The sequence below is a fragment of the Lathyrus oleraceus genome, chromosome 4 (assembly GCF_024323335.1).
Source record: "Lathyrus oleraceus cultivar Zhongwan6 chromosome 4, CAAS_Psat_ZW6_1.0, whole genome shotgun sequence".
NCBI classification, from domain to species: Eukaryota; Viridiplantae; Streptophyta; class Magnoliopsida; order Fabales; family Fabaceae; genus Lathyrus; species Lathyrus oleraceus.
In genome coordinates this window covers 424893775-424912025 of record NC_066582.1, presented here as the reverse complement: position 1 = coordinate 424912025, position 18251 = coordinate 424893775, and positions in this window count along the sequence as shown.

Below are 18251 nucleotides of genomic sequence, written 5' to 3'. Positions count from 1 at the left end.
TTTAATTGCTTTAAAGTTATGTTGAACTATTTGATTGACTTTGTGTTGACTCAACTTCTGTTTGGCCTTGATCTTGGTTGAATTGGACTTTAATGTGATCAATACCATTGGATTTAGTGGGTCGATGAAGTTTGAACGTCATCCCTCAAGATGAATGGATGGTATTGATCAAGTGAGGTTCATTCGTTGATCAATTTGGGATTTCTTCTACTTCATCTTCTCATCTTCATCTCATCTTCTTTCCCAATTCATCGATGAATCAACCTGAGCTTGATTGAGATAGTACCATCCCTTCTTATTTTTGTGTGTGGTGTGATTTAAGAGCTTGGCTCTTTATACCTTGTCTATAGCATTAATTAACACAAAAATTATTATTGTCCAACCTCATATAGTTGTGACTTCTACATAAGTCCAATTACGATTACTTAACATAGCGTTAAATTTGTCCCGAAAGAAATAACATTTTTGTAAGTGAGATTTTAAGTCTCTTATTCCTCATGGTATTGTGTGAAGATTTTACCTCTTTTCCATTTATGAGAGCTAGTGACATACTTTTTAATTTTATCCAAGTTGGGGTCCTTCTCATAGATAATATCTAAGTTCATATCTTCATGCTTGTGAGTAGATGGTTGAGTATTCTCCAAAGAATTACAAACAATTGTCTATTTCACTAACATTCACTAACAATTATTTGTATTGACTTTATTTTTAATGCCATTTACTTTAATGCAATTTAAATTCTTGCAATTTATCATTCATTGTCATTTACATTCATGCAAGTTGTTTATGTTTTAGTCATTTTCACTTTGCTCACTTGAGCCATTGTATTTGTGCTTGTGATATACTTTGTATGCTTGTGACTTTGTTTTGTTTATGGTATTAGGACCTTAAAATACTTAATATAAAAAGAACCCGAAAAAATATATTGGTGGATTGTTGGACCTCTGTCTGAGACTTGATCTGAACTTTTGGACTTAGAGTAGGCAACATCCTTGAGCTATAAAGAACTTGGCCAATGCCATTATTTGAGACCATTTCTTGGCCAATTCCATTCACCTGACACAAGCCTTGAGAGACTCCTTTAATTCATTTGTTATACTCATTCTCTCTTGTCTGAATTGTTATATTGGTTTATTGATATCATTTGATGTTTTGGTTTGAGTATGTTTCAAGGGATATTTCAACTGATACATCTAAAGGACATTAAAGATTGCTTGTTTTGGAGTGCTTGCTTGGATGTTTGGTTATCTTTACTTGGTACCATTGGTCCTCTTATTAATTGATTGGTTGATTATGCTTGTTGCTTGCTTCGCAATCCAAAGGAAATGGGGTTCTATCTGACACTATTGTCTTGTGGATGCTTCCCACTGGTTAGATCGTTTCAACTATAAACTTTTAAATCTTTTCTAGGATAGTCCCTTCATCTCCTACTATCCTTCTTTAATTTTAAAATCTCTCCCTCATTTCAAAACCTTCTTTGTTTGCGTTTTCAACTTAGACTTGTTTTAATGAGTATCAACTTTAGCCTTATGCCATTGATTTTCAAAACATTTTCTGAATCAAATTTGTAAATAAATTTAATCATATTGACTTTAATTTCAAAAAGACAGAAATAACTAACAGCCTCATCTAATCATTTTGGCCATTTGTGCTTTTTCCTTTTAACTTTTTCAAAAGAGAGCATTTAGATTTGAGTTATCTTTGGTTGAGATATTATTCTCCCATTCCATGATATATTGATTGTAAGACTTTCCATTTATTAGGGGTTAGTGGCATAATTGTTATTGAATCCAAATTAGAGCCTTCCCTCTTAACTGTTGTAAAGCCCTAACTATCGGTGGATGTTTGGTTGGGTATTCTCCTGTTTATAACAAAAGATCTTTAAGCATTTGTAAAAATCAATCCACCCATCTTTGAAATTTTTACCATGAACTACGAGGTTTTGATCACTCGTTTTTAGGTTGGTACGTAGGCATAAGACTGAAAGTCTTTTCAAACACAAAATTGTAAATAAATGAATTATTTTCTCATCTCATCACTCTATTTTTTTAGCAAACATCTTTTCAACTAAAACACTTGCATGCAAAAAAGGGCTCCCTAGGAGTACCTAGGACACTTTGGATCTTAATACCTTCCCTCTGTGTAACCTACACCCTTACTGTAATCTCTAACATTTTATTAGTTTTAATTTGAAAACTTATTATCTTTGGGTTTTGTTCATACTTTTTCCCTTTTCCTTTGAAAACAATAAAAGTACGGTGGCGACTATGGTTTTATTGACATTGAGCTAACCAAAAGCTCAATGGTCATGAATTTACTGCTACAGAAAGAAAGTGGAGACTCTGCTAGGGAGTAGTCCTCAGTGGGTTTAGCCTATTTTGTGTGTGTGTGATATTTTTTAATTATTGATGTTTGCGTATTTGTATATATTGTTTGTGTGATACTCTTTGTTTGTTGTGCTTGGTGATCTATGAGTGGTGAGATAATTTCTTACTCGAAGTTGAGTGTAATTAAGATAGGAGGATGGTATAGTCATGTTCGACTCATGTGGAGTAGTCCTTAATGAGTTATCTTGAGATCCATCTAATCAGTGGCGACCCCTTTGGAATTACTGATGTCGCACATGTAAGTCATGGATAGGCATTAATTTTTATGACCTGGGAGTCCGAGAAGCTAAGGACCATAGAACATTTAACCCAACTTAGTCTATTTAGGACGTAGTGCGGAGACTATTCAAGTGTAGACTTGATAACAGTTCTTACACGATACTACACTCAGACGAGTTTCTCTTGAGAGTACTATGGGTTGATGAGTCAGTCATCCTAACATATAGTATTCGATAGATAGGATCACGAATCTGGGAACTTTTTAGAACATGATCTATACAGGTTTTTATCCTTAATACACTCAATTGGGATGGTTATTAACATGACTCCATGCTCGTGACTCAGAACAAACCCTTTGATTCTCGGTTGATCCGATCAGTTATCTTCGAAATCAATGTAACTTGAGTGTTGGTAAGGAGAAAACCATAATCCACCAAAATGGATGATTGATCTTGATATTGACTTGATCCATCCCTTGACTTTGTTTGTGTTTACCTTGTGTGTGATCCCTTGCGTGTGAAGAAAAGAGGGATTTGAGGGCTAACTTCTGAGTTTCTCATTGGTAGAGCTACCGCTTTTTCTCAAGCTGATAGTACATACGCTTTTGAATCCATCTTTGTCTTGCTCGTCTATGTTTTAGCTTTGTTCCCTAACATTGACAACTTTGTTGATGTTAACGCCATTAGAATCTTCTTGATTGGGAATCTTGTTCCGACTTTGTTGGGTGACACTTATTTCTTTATGCATTTAAGGATTTCTAATGGTGGAGGAACCATTGTGTGTTGCACTCCTCTTCTGTACAAGTGGTTTATTTCGCACTTGTCACATAAACCAGTCTTCTTGGAGAACAAGCAATGTATATGGTGGTTTCAGAGACTTATGTCTCTCACTAATAATGATATTGTTTGGTATGATTCTGCATTTGATGGCTTGGAGATTATTGACAATTATGGTGAGTTCTCCAATATGCCTCTTATTAGTACACAAGGAATAATTAACTACAATCCTGCTTTGGCTTGTCGCCAGCATGGATTCCCCTTGGAGGATAAACCTAATAACATTCAGTTAGAAGGTCTATTCTATCAAGAGGGTAAAGATCCCAAAAATTTGAAGAGTAAAATGGTGCATGCTTGGCATAATGTTCATAAGAAGGGAAGAGATGAGCGTGGTCCGTGCAATTGTGTAGCTTTGGAAGTTTACACTAGTTGGGTGAATAAGAGATCTTTGGAGCTTAAGATGTCGTACGCTTCCGAAAGACGTATGTCTATCGTTGTGGCTGAGTATCAACTCTCCCTAACCAAGATGTAGAGGAGGTTGAAGACGCACTCGTCAAGATGAAGCAAGAGAGGGACCTGTGGGAAGAATGATTCCATCCTTTGAATTGAAAGCAAGTGGACTTGCAGCTTGAGTTAAAAGACAAAGATGTACTCATCGAGATTCCTCAGGAGCATGCAGTGAAGAGACAGAGAGAGCCATATGACTTATTTTCCTCTATATTCCTCGACCTTCCAGTGCTTGGAAGAAGATCTTCGATCATCTCCTCATTGAGAAACCTCAGATGAAGATCGCTTATGAGTCAGAGATTAGATGCGTTCGAGGGAAGTATACTCCCTTGGCCAATTCAGCTGATTCAGTTGTTAGGGATCCTTAAGATGATACTTTCCTATCTCTTGTATTTGTATTTTTGTTTTCTATAATTATACTCAGTGTAACCCTTCCAAATTTATATGAACAAAAAAAGAGATTTTTGATTATTATTATTGAAATATTTGCATGTAAGGCTTTGAATGTTCCTTGAAAATAAAATATATAAAAACACTGCATTTCATGCATCATTTGCTTAGTGCCGTGTGAGTGCCCCGACGTGTATGAGAAAATGGATGAAATGAAGGACCAATTTCTAGAGATGAGAAAGGAATTGAAGACCCTGAGGGGTAAAGATCTGTTTGGAAAGAGTGTTGCTGAGTTGTGCTTAGTGCCTGTAAGACCCCAATTTTGACCCTAAGATCCCTCATGCAATCTTATCATAGGCATTAGCATTGGGGTCATACCTTGGCATCCTCCTTACCCCTCTTTCATTGGGTTTGTTTTGGGAGAGATCACCAAGCACCATGTGATTGTATCATACTTGTATATTATCATTTTACTAACCAAAATACCAAAAATATGTCTTTGCATTTGCCTAACTCTTTTGTTGGTAAGGCATAATCACCATTGATCTATCAAATTCACATCTAGGGTTTAAGACCCTCTTTACTAAGAGCATAACCAAGGAATGATCCACAATGGCTCTAAAGCATCATATATGAGTCCCAATGATCTCTACATGTTATTTTGGTCAAGCATTCTTCAAGAGTTTAGAGTTGATCTGTCTTGGAAACCCTAGTTCATATGGGTATCTTGAGTAACTTCTTGTTGGTATCTTGAGTAACTTCTTCAACAAGCTTCTTCACCAATTGATCAATTTCTCAAGGGGAAACTTCAAGTTTCATCATCTTATAAATATGTGATCTACCATGAGACCAAAAAGTCAAGAGAATTACAAGGTAGCAAGTTGGTTGATGGTGGTTGGCCAGATAGATTCATCTGATCAAAACTATGTCTCCCTATAATTTTCATCATATGAAAATGATTCCAAGAGAAAAGTTACTCTAAATGACACTCAGAACAACTTTCATGTTTAAGTCTAGAGCTAATGATTCTTGGAAAGTCATTTTCTATGTTGAAACATTATAGGTCATTTTGTCTAAACCCTAATTTGAAAGTCAACTTCCCAAGGCCATAACTTGATCAATTTTTATGATATGAAAGATATACAATTTTAACAATCAAATTAAAGATGTCTACTTCAACTTTGATGTTTGGAGTGAGAGCTAAATCAACTTTTATGAGCATGTGATATGAGGATATATTATAAATCATTTTGGATCAATGCCATTGAACAAGTGATTTTCCTCAACTTCACAAATGCATAACTCACTCATCCTAAATCTGAATGATGTCAAATTGGTGACCATTTTCAAGTTTTTTGAAAGAGATACAACTTTGATTAAGACACTTTTCTCATTTGGAGCTCACATAAAATGTTAGGCAAGGTGGAATAATTGAATATGTGACTTGACACTTAGAAAATATTTTGACATGTTGAAATTTCCAAATTTCCACCTTAAAATTCACCATGATACATGTTCCTAATGGAAAAGTGTTCAACACAAGAGTTGTTCCTCTTGATCTAAGCTTTCCAAAAAGTCATAATTCTTCCATTTTGGACCATGTTTGATGGGTCTGCGCATGGCTTAAACAAACCTGTATTAGTTGGCAAGATTCATGATTCAAATGTTCAAACAACTTTTCCTTTCCATCCAAGCTTCATGCAGACCTCATTTCAGTTGATTGTGGACCTAATTGGATTGCTTCATGGGCCTGCACATGCCCATGCAAGCATGTGCATTACATTTCCATTTTTGGAGAATTTTTCAAGTGTGCAAATAACATTTCTTATTGCTATAAATAGAGGTCCAATTCCTCAGTTCAAATGATCTTGCGCGCCATCTTTTCCCCCAATTCTTCAAACCCTCTCAATTCAAAGGAAAACCTGAGAAATTTCAATTGAAATTTGAGTTTGAATCTCACTGTTTGGAGATTCAAAAACTCCAGGATCCAAAGCTTTGCATTACTCCTAACCTACTTCCACAAGCTCTATAAGCAAGATCAATCACGAATTGAAGCAAGAGAGATCCAGTTCTGCACAACATTGAAAGTATTTTGTCAGATTTTTCTTCTCTTCGATTCTCTCTCAATTCTCATCAATTCTCTTGGATCCTTGGTTGTCTGAAGTCCTACCAATGTAGGGAAGACGATTTAGTTGCAATGAGGTCAAATCGAAGCAACTTAGTTGAGACACCTCAAAATTCAACTCCACGCATCTCTCTATATATTTGGAGTTAGTTAAAATTGAAGTGATATTCGTGATCTACGCCATTTTTTCTTTAAGATCATGTCCTCTTTTTTCATTTATGATGTGGTGATTATAAAACCAGTCTGACCAAGGTCATCAGAGAAGATGACCGACCTTTGGCTCCGGCGATGAGCTAGAAGTGTTCAAAGCCATTAAATGAGTTTAAAATGTTTTAATCAGGAGCGTACATTGTGATTACCCAGCGTGTGATCAGTTGACTCAAGCGCATCATAAAACTCGCGCCCTCCACCAATTGATTTGCCACCTCAATTAATGAGGGAGATCAAGTGGTCCACATTTTTTTGATTATCTGATTTTTATTTTTATTCCTTTGATTTTCATTAATTCATATTATTTTTAATATTGATCCAAAAAGCATGAGACTTTCACCAAATTTTTTAAAATAAAATCCTCTTTCATTTTCTGAATTAAAATTATTTTTTGGATCATTATTAATATTTTTCATGATTTAATTGATTTTGTGATTATTTTTAATTGTTTAAAAATGTTTTTATGTTTCCAAGAATTCTGAAATTTTTTCTCCAAGGTCCTTTGACCTTGTTTGACCTATGATAAATCTCATGGCCATTTATTTGGTGGTTTGATAAGGTTTTAGAAAATTGACCAACCATATTTAATTTAATGCATTATTTTTAATATTTTTAATTGTTTAAATGCCAAATTAATTGTGTAGAGCCATTTTAATTGACTTTGTGAGTTTAACTTGTGTTGTTGGGCCTTGGTCAAGATTGATTTGACTTTGTTAGGTTAAGATCATTGGATTTAGGGGATTGATGGAATGTACATTCCATCTCCCAAAACGAATGAATGATCTTAACTTGGTAAAAGTCCTCCTTTGTCCAATTTGAGTTTGATCCATTTCTCCTCTGTCTTAATCTTATTCTCCATCTCTATGCATTCATGTCATGGACCTATGATATCTCTATATCCTAAGGCTAGTTAATTGAAAAATCAACATAAGTATGGATGAGATTAGGCCACCCCAATTTGCATATTCTTTTTGTGTGTGGTATGTTTCATGAGCATAGTTCATCATATTATGTCTCTAACATGCATTAACACCAAAATTCTATTACCCGGTCTCAAATAGTTGTGACTTCTACATAAGTCCAATTATGATTGCTTAATATAACGCTAAATTTTGACATTAAAGGCATAACACTCTAGTTAGTGAGATTGTAAGTCTCCCTTCTTTCATGGTATTGTATGGAAACTTGGCCTTTTTTCCTTCCTTTTGAAGATGTCTTGGTTCAAGAATCTATGCTTATGATAAGTGGGTTGAGTGTTCTCCAAAGAATGACTTAAACAAAAGAAAAGCAAAAGCAATACTAACTTATAACTCATTAATAACTAACATTTAATTTCAAGTCATTTACTTTTAATGCAATTTAATTTTTTAGCTTTATTCATTTTCCATTATTCATACCATTCTAATTGTTTATGTTAATGTCATTTTCACGTTGTCCACTTGGACCATATTTTGTGATATATTTTATTTCTGTATATTGTGTTTATTTGTGTGGTCTTTGATCGTTAATGTACTTAATAAGAACAAAAACCCTAAAAAATATCTTGTGTGGATTGTTGGTTTGATCTGAGACAATTGGACTTAGAATTTAGGCAACATTCCTTTTGCAAAGGACTTGGCCAATGCCAACTTTCATGTAACCAAGTGCTTGTAATTTGTAACTTCATCTGATACATCATTGAAGATCCATTTGAGTTCATCAACAACATGATCCTTGTGAAGCTGTTATTTTGAACCTGTGATTTATGCATTATGGAATTCATCTGCTACATGGGCAAATTTGAAGAAGATCATGGAATTTCTAAGGTTGGATGTGGCTATATTTATTTGATTCCTTCCTCTTCAAGTTGATATTTTGTGCATTGTTTGTTGCTTGATTCTAAAAGTCCAAGGGAACTTGGGTTTCTATATGATATTCTTGTCTATTGGATTGCAGCTCATTGGTCAGATCTTTTTAACTCTCAACTTTTAATTTATTCTTAAGCTTTGTCTCTTCATCTCCTCCCCATGTTTTTAATTTCAAAATCTCTCCCTCCTTTTAAAAATCTTCTTCGATTGTATCGGTTTTTTTCAAAACTTTGACTACTTTTGCAAAATTAGAAACTTTGGCCTTATGTCATTGCATTTTCAAACTCATTTTCTTAATCAAACTTGAAATTCTGGTATCAAATATAAGATGTCGAAGGTAATGTCACGACATTGATATCTGTTAATACACAATGGATAAATAAATAGAATTGAAAAGCAAATCACACAAGCAATTGTTAACCCAGTTCGGTGCAACTCACCTACGTCTGGGGGCTACCAAGCCAGGAAGGAAATTCACTATAATAGAATTAGTTCAAACACTATCCGTACACTTCACCAAGTTACAGTCTTTGTCACCTAATATCTACCCGTGCAATTTCTACCTAAGCACTCTTAGATATGAGAACCCACTCACTTCCCTTACAATCATACACCCGTGATTTTAAACAACAATCCCTTGTGAAAAGAAAATACTTTTCAATTACAATATTCTTGATTTTACTTCACAGTTTCAATCAAGAAGACACACTCTTGATCTTGCTTCAAAGCTTTGATCAAGAAGACAAATCAGTCCAATTCAATCATCAATGGATGACTTGAATGACCTACAGACACAAACCCTAGCTCTCTCTCTAAATTTCGCTCAGTCTTGGTTGTGTATTCAAACAGGTTTTCTGAGTCCCTTTTTATAGAAACATTGGATAGCTTGAAAACGCTAAATATATTTTCCAATTAAATCTTTTCATATCAGCTGTAAAGATCTGCTTGGAAAATAAACAAATCTGGTTGATATCCCTGATAGATTGCGCCAGCTAGCCATATCTTCAATCAACCAATGATTGCCACCAATTGTGCAATCACAAAACACCAGACATTCATACTGAATGTTCTGTGTAAAGGATGTCATGACATCGGGTCTGACATCTGGAAAAATCCTGCATAATCCAGTTTCCTTTTATAGCAGGTACAACCATGTCAGTTACCATGACAATGAGTATGTCAACTGAAACAATCCTGCAGCATATGTCTTCCATATATGCTCCAGCAGGTACAACCAATATCAGAAGCCTTGTCTTTGTATGTGGCATTTTGAAACAATCCTGCTTGCATATCTTCTTTAACTCCAGTAGGTACATAGGATATCTCATGTTAAGACATCACACATAACATCTTGTGAACACTCTTTGTTTTACCAAAATTGCTGCCAACACTTAGAATCAACAAACTCCCCCTTTGGAAAATTTTGGCTAAAACATATATCGGTCCTTTTTGTTCACAAGGCAAACTATTAGCAGTTAAACCACTAAACAGTAGTTTAATCAGCAGCAGAAGCAAAACAATTACTAGTTATGGCTACTAGTAATACACACATGCACAAGGGTACTTCTCCTCCCCCTAAAACTATGCAACAATCATTAGAATTACAAGTTATGGATGCAACTAGTAAGACACACAAATGCCCAATGCACCAGGGTAATTCTTCTCCCCCTAAATCTGTGCATTCACCAAAAACAGCTACTGTAACTCCAGCACCTGTACCAGCCAGAATGTCACACTGACATCTGCTGTAACATCAACACCTGTGCACCATATCAGACATCCTCTTTGACATCTTCTAACAGCCCAACAAAAACATTATGTTTTAACACCTGTGCATTTCTTCCAATAATGGATGTACTTCTGTTTATCCATCTCAGCCAGTACCCAGCTTCACCCAGCTCCACCAGCTCCATATACTTCTCCCCCTTTTTAGTCAAAATTGACCAAAGGTAAATAAATCTCATAGAATCTTTACACCAATCACATCTCTCGCTATACCATACCTCACAAAACTCCATACTCTTTTTGTGAGAACTATCCCCAAACTCCTTTGATTGCTATAGATTCTCATACACACAGATCTCCAATTTTCCTCTTAAACATTCAAATTGATTGGCATCCAAGGCTTTTGTGAATATGTCAGCTAGTTGCCTCTCTGTAGGAACATGCTCCAGTGCTATGATCTTTTCTTCCACAAGTTCTCTGATGAAGTGATGCCTGATATCTATGTGCTTAGTCCTGCTGTGCTGAATAGGATTCTTGGAAATATTTATAGCACTCAGGTTATCACAGTATAATGTCATGACTTCTTGTGTGACATTGTATTCAGACAATATTTGTTTCATCCATACCAGTTGAGAACAACTACTTCCCGCTGCTATGTACTCAACTTCAGCAGTGGATAGAGATACACAGTTCTGTTCCTTACTGAACCATGAAATCAGATTGTTCCCTAAGAAGAAGCATCCTCCTGATGTGCTCTTCCTATCATCAGCACTTCCACCCCAGTCTGCATCACAGTATCCAGTAAACATAGATCCAGATCCATGAGTATATAGCATCCCATAGTCACTGGTGCCATTGACATATTTCAGTATTCTCTTTACTTGGTTTATGTGACTGACTTTTGGTTCAGCTTGATATCTACCACACACACCAACAGCAAATGCAATGTCAGGTTTGATTGTTGTGAGGTATAGCAGACTCCCTATCATGCTTCTATATAGACTTTGATCTACACTGACACCATTTTCATCTTTGGAGATTTTTACATGTGTAGGAGCAGGAGTTCTTTTATGACTTGCATTCTCCATGCCAAACTTCTTCACCATGTTCTTGGCATACTTGCTTTGAGATAAGAAGATAGAGTCTTCCATCTGTTTGACTTGTAGCCCAAGAAAGTAAGTCAGTTCTCCAACAAGGCTCATCTCAAATTCAGATTGCATTTGTCTAACAAAGTGTTCAACCATCTGCTCTGACATTCCACCAAATACTATGTCATCTACATATATTTGTGCCACCATGAGCTTCCCTCCTTCATTCTTCACAAACAGAGTTTTGCCAATACCTCCTTTCCTGTATCCATTGTCAGTGAGGAATACTGTGAGCCTCTCATACCAAGCCCTGGGAGCTTGTTTTAACCCATAGAGGGCTTTCTTCAATCTATACACATGTTTAGGAAGGTTTGGATCTGTGAAGCCTTTAGGTTGTTCAATATATACTTCTTCATTTAGGTAGCCATTTAGAAAGGCACTTTTCACATCCATCTGAAACAGTTTGAATTTCAGAATACATGCCACTCCAAACAGTAATCTAATGGACTCAAGGCGAGCTACAGGAGAAAAAGTTTCATCAAAGTCAACTCCTTCTACTTGAGTATATCCTTGGGCTACCAATCTAGCTTTGTTTTTAGTAACAACCCCTTGTTCATCAGATTTATTCTTGTATACCCACTTTGTACCTATGACATTTACTCCTTCAGGTCTAGGAACCAATTCCCATACTTTATTCCTTTTGAATTGACCTAGTTCTTCTTGCATGGCATTGATCCAGAACTCATCAGTCAAGGCTTCCTTGATATTTCTGGGCTCAATCTTTGACACAAAGCAGGCATGTGAGATTACTTCTCTTGATCTAGTAGTGACTCCTTTATCTGGGTCTCCTATGATAAGGTCTTTGGGATGATCCTTCTGAATTCTGATAGAGGGTCCCTTGTTGATTTTGTCATCTTCAGGTTCAGTTTGAGGTGGTTCTTCTTCCTTATTCTTGTCTGAGGAGTCAGCTGGAGAATCATTCAGAGATGTCTCGACATCGTCTGTGACATCAGTCTGTTGATCATTAACCACTACATTAATGGATTCCATCAACACATTAGTTCTGGAATTGAAGACCCTATAGGCTCTGCTGTCTTTTGAATAACCCAAAAATATTCCTTCATCACTTTTGGGATCCATCTTCCTTTTTTGCTCACGATCAACTAAGATATAGCATTTGCTACCAAATACATGGAAGTATTTTACTGTAGGTTTTCTTCCTTTCCAGACTTCATAGAGAGTTGTGGGAGTCCCTTTCTTTAATGTCACTCTGTTGTGGACATAACAGGTTGTGTTCATGGCTTCAGCCCAAAAATGATAGGGTAACTTCTTAGCATGAATCATAGCTCTGGCTGATTCTTGCAGAGTCCTATTTTTCCTTTCCACCACACCATTTTGTTAGGGAGTGATGGGGGATGAGAACTCATGATGAATTCCTTCTGAAGAACAAAATTCAGCAAATTTGTTGTTCTCAAACTCCTTTCCATGATCACTTCTAATTTTGATAATAGGACTTCCTTTTTCCCTTTGAAGCTTCAGACACAACTCCTTAAAGACTTCAAACACATCAGATTTTTCTCTTATAAAATTGATCCAGGTGTATCTGGAGAAATCATCCACCATCACATATGCATATTTCTTACCACCAAGGCTTTCTACCTGCATGGGTCCCATTAAGTCCATATGAAGTAGTTCCAGGACTTTGGTAGTTGTGTCATGTCTGAGCTTCTGGTGTGACATCCTTGTCTGTTTTCCAATCTGACATTCCCCACAAATTTTTCCTCATCAATCTTTAAGTTGGGAATCCCTCTAACTGCTTCTACTGATATGTTTCTCTTCATACCTTTCAGGTGCAGATGGCCTAATCTTTGATGCCATATCTTCACGTCTTCTTCTTTGGCTAAGGTACACATTGAAGAGTATCCAGTTTCTTGAGAGCTCCACATGTAGCAGTTGTCTTTGGACCTAACTCCCTTCATGATTACTTTATTTTCTTTGTTAGTAATCAGACATTCAGTTTTTATGAAGTTTACATTCAGACCTTGATCACATAGTTGACTGATGCTTATGAGATTAGCAGTTAATCCCTTAACAAGTAGAACATCATCAAGGTCAGGAACTCCAGGGCAATCTAGAATACCCATTCCCTTGATTTCCCCTTTTGCACCATCACCAAAAGTAACATAGCTCATGGCATGAGGATGAAGTTCAGTCAACAGGTTTTTGTTCCCAGTCATATGTCAGGAGCAACCACTATCATTATACCAATCTTATTTGGCTGAGACTCTGAGGGAAGTGTGGGCTATTAGACTTGTGACCTTTGTCTTAAGAGCCCATCGCTTTCTGCTGACAGTCTTGTGATGTTTGGACCTAGATTGGTGTTGAGACTGAACAGGACCAGGATAGCCATATAGCTTATAACAGAAGGGCTTCAGGTGGCCAAATTTTCCACAATATTGGAATTTCCATCTTTGATGGTTCCCTTTCTGCTGTTGTGACATCTGATGTGACTTCTCAGATTTGCTTCTACCATGACTGCTCTTAGGTTTGGATTTTGATTTTCAACTGCACTCACCCTTGAATCCAATGCCAAATTTGTTTCTAGTTATTTGCCCAGTCTGGAGAATCTTGTCAAGGGTGGCAGATCCATTGTTAAGCATTTTTACATACTTAGTCATCTCATCTAGTTTGGAATTCAAGAATACAGCCTCAGTTTCCAATTTTGAGATGGTTTCCATATACTCTTTCTTCTCATTTTTCAGCTGAGCTATCACTTCCTCCTGTCTTTTAACTTGTCTGCACAATCCTGCCCTTCTGTGGCACCACTCTTTGTAGGTAGTGTCCAGCTCTTTAAAGGATCTTTCATCATCAATTGACTCTTCCTCAGACCCCCATTTTCCTGTCAAAGCATTTACATGACTTGTAGTTTCTTCAGTTTCACTTCCATCACACCAAGAGGCTACAAGACTCCTCTTTTGTTTCCTGAGGTAGGTCCCACATTCAGTTTTAATATGACCATACCCATTACACTCATAGCACTGAACTTCTTTGTGCTTTTCTTCAGACTTTGTGGTCTTACCAAAGCTGTTGGATTTATTGATGTCAGATGTGATGTTTTTGACATTGCCCTTAGCTCTGACATCTACCTTTTTCATTAGTCTGTTGAACTGTCTTCCCAACATTGCTATCTCATTTGCCAGGTCTTCATCAATGTCGTGACCACCTACCTCATCTTCCTCTTCGGTGTTTGACACAAATGTTATGCTCTTGGCCTTCTTTTCAGCTCCATCACATATTCCCATCTCAAATGTTTGGAGGGACCCAATCATCTCATCCACTCTCATATTTAAGATATCTTGAGATTCTTCTATGGCTGTGACTTTCATAGCAAATCTCTTGGGGAGTGATCTTAATATCTTTCTTACCAGTTTTTCATCTGACATCTTCTCGACCAAGGCTCCAAAGGCATTGGCAATTTCAAGAATGCTCATGTAAAATTCATGAATATTTTCATCTTCTTTCATTCTTAAGTTTTCAAACTTGGAGGTGAGCAGCTGAAGTCTAGACATCTTTACCCTAGATGTGCCTTCATGAGTGGTCTTGAGAGTGTCCCAAGCCTCTTTGGCTATTTCACAGTTATTTATCAGCCTGAAAATATTCTTGTCCACTCCATTGAAGATGGCATTCAGAGCTTTAGAGTTTCCAAGAGCAAGATCATCCTCCTCCTTGGACCATTGTTCTTCAGGCTTCTTCTCAGTGGTGACTTCTCCTTCTTTAGTAATGACAAGATGCACCCAACCTGTTAGCACAGCTTTCCAAGCCTTGTTATCAAGGGATTTCAGAAACGCTACCATTCTAGGTTTCCAATAGTCATAGTTAGAACCATCCAAAATTGGTGGCCTATGAACAGATCCTCCATCTCTCTCCATTGTACGAGAAAGTATTGCCCCTAGATCTCACCCAGAACCAGAGCAGGACGCCTGCTCTGATACCAATTGAAATTCCGGTATCAGATATAAGATATCGAAGGTAATGTCACGACATTGATATCTGTTAATACATAATGGATAAATAAATAGAATTGAAAAGCAAATCACACAAGCAATTGTTAACCCAGTTCGGTGCAACTCACCTACGTCTGGGGGCTACCAAGCCAGGAAGGAAATTCACTATAATAGAATTAGTTCAAACACTATCCGTACACTTCACCAAGTTACAGTCTTTCTCACCAAATCTCTACCCGTGCAATTTCTACCTAAGCACTCTTAGATATGAGAACCCACTCACTTCCTTTACAATCACACACCCGTGATTTTAAACAACAATCCCTTGTGAAAAGAAAATACTTTTCAATTACAATATTCTTGATTTTACTTCACAGTTTCAATCAAGAAGACACACTCTTGATCTTGCTTCAAAGCTTTGATCAAGAAGACAAATCAATCCAATTCAATCATCAATGGATGACTTGAATGACCTACAGACACAAACCCTAACTCTCTCTCTAAATTTCGCTCAGTCTTGGTTGTGTATTCAAATAGGTTTTCTGAGTCCCTTTTTATAGAAACATTGGACAACTTTAAAACCCTAAATATATTTTCCAATTAAATCTTTTCATATCAGCTGTAAAGATCTCCTTGGAAAATAAACAAATCTGGTTGATATCCCTGATAGATTGCGCCAGCTAGCCATATACTGAATGTTCTGTGTACAGGATGTCATGCATCGGGTCTGACATCTGGAAAAATCCTGCATAATCCAGTTTCCTTTTATAGCAGGTACAGCCATATCAGTTACCATGACAATGAGTATGTCAACTGAAACAATCCTGCAGCATATGTCTTTCATATAAGCTCCAGCAGGTACAACCAATATCAGAAGCCTTGTCTTTGTATGTGGCATTCTGAAACAATCCTGCTTGCATATCTTCTTTAACTCCAGCAGGTACATAGGATATCTCATGTTAAGACATCACACATAACATCTTGTGAACACTCTTTGTTTTACCAAAATTGCTGCCAACACTTAGAATCAACAAAACTTGTAAATAAACTTAACTATACTTGACTTAAAATTTTAAAAGCCTAAAAGAATTAACTCGTTCAAACCTTTTTTAGGCGTTTAGCCTTTCAAACTTAAGATTTTGTTAAAAGCAATGCATCCACTTTGAAATTGATACCACGAACTACAAGGTTTTAATCCCTCATTTTTATGTTGGTACGTAGGCACAAGTCCAAACGTCTTATCAAACACAAAAATATAATTAATGAATTCTTTACTCATCCCCCGTTCTATTAATTTGCAAACATCATTTGTACAAAAAACACTTATGCACACAAGAAAGGGTTCCCTAAGAGTACCTAGGACACTTTGGGTGCTAACACCTTCCCTCTGTGTAACCAACCCCCTTACCTGTAATCTCTGGCATTTAATTAGTTTTTATTTGAAAACTTCTTATTTTTGGGTTTTGTTCGTAATTTTTCCCTTTTTCCTTGGAAACAATAAAAGCGCGGTGACGACTCTTGTTTATTTGATGTCTAGCTTATCCATAGCTGGATGACCATGAACTTACCGCTACAGAAATTAAATGGTGACGCTGTTGGGGATTAGTCTCCAGTGGGTTTAGCCTACTTTTTTGTGTGTATATAACTGTATATCTGATGTGTGTATATTTGTTTGTGTGATATAATCTGCTTGGTGGGCTTGATGATCTCTGAGTGGTGAGATACGTTCTAACCTGAATTTGAGTGCATTTATGATAGGAGGATGGTATAGTCATGTTCGACTTGTGTGGAGTAGTCCTTAACAAGTTGCATTGAGATCCATCTGCTCAGTGGAGACCCTTTTGGATTTGGAAATGTCACACAAGTATTTGTGGTTAGGCATTACTATCTCTGATTTGGGGTCCGAGAAGCTAAGGACCGTAGAACATTTAACCCCTCTTGGCCTATTTAGGATGTAGTGCGGAGACTGTTCAAGTGTAGACTTGATAACAGTTGTTACACGATACTACACTCAGACGAGTTTCTCTTGAGAATATTATGGGTTGAGGAGTCAGTCCTCCTAACCTGTAATATCCGATAGATGGAATTAAGACTCCATGCTCGTGACTTGCAACAAACCCTTGATTCTTGGTTGATCCAATCAAGTCCTATCAATATCAATGGAACTTGAGTGTTGATAAGGTGTAAACCAAAATCCACCAAAATGGATGATTGATCTTGACAATGAATTGATTTATCCCTTTACCTTTGCCTTTATAATAACATTCATCACATCAAAAAAAAAGTTCAAGGAACTGAGGGGTTATTTGCAAATATTTTCAGACCATAGATTATGGAGGAAGGAACACTGAGAAGTACAGTTTCAGATGTCCCTACATCAAAGAGTTAAGGAAGATATCATCTTTTGTATTAGATCCCTTGGACTTCAAACAACGTCATGGAAAGCTTCTGTCTATCTTATCTGCTGATGTGGTTGAAGGACTTTTGAGTGTATTGGTGCAGTTATATGACCCTCTCTACCGTTGCTTCACTTTTCCCGATTACCAGCTTGTTCCTATGTTAGAGGAGTATGCCCATCTTTTGGGAATACCTGTTTCTAACAAAGTTCCTTTTAGTGGATTGGAAAAGATTCCCAGATCTCATCTTATTTCCGAAGCTCTTCACTTGGAGAAGTCTGAGGTAGAGGCTCATTGGGTAAAGAAAGGAGGATTGTTTGGGTTGCCTTATGATTTCCTCGTCAAGGAAGCTACTAACTTTTCTCAAGCCGGTAGTTTGGACGCTTTTGAAGCTATCTTTGTCTTGCTCATCTATGGATTAACTTTGTGCCCTAACATCGACAGTTTTGTTGATGTTAACGCCATTAGAATTTTCTTGATTAGGAATCATGTGCCTACTTTATTGGGTGATATGTACTTCTCTTTGCATCTAAGGAATTCTAAAGATGGTGGAACTGTAGATGTTTTTGATTGGCTG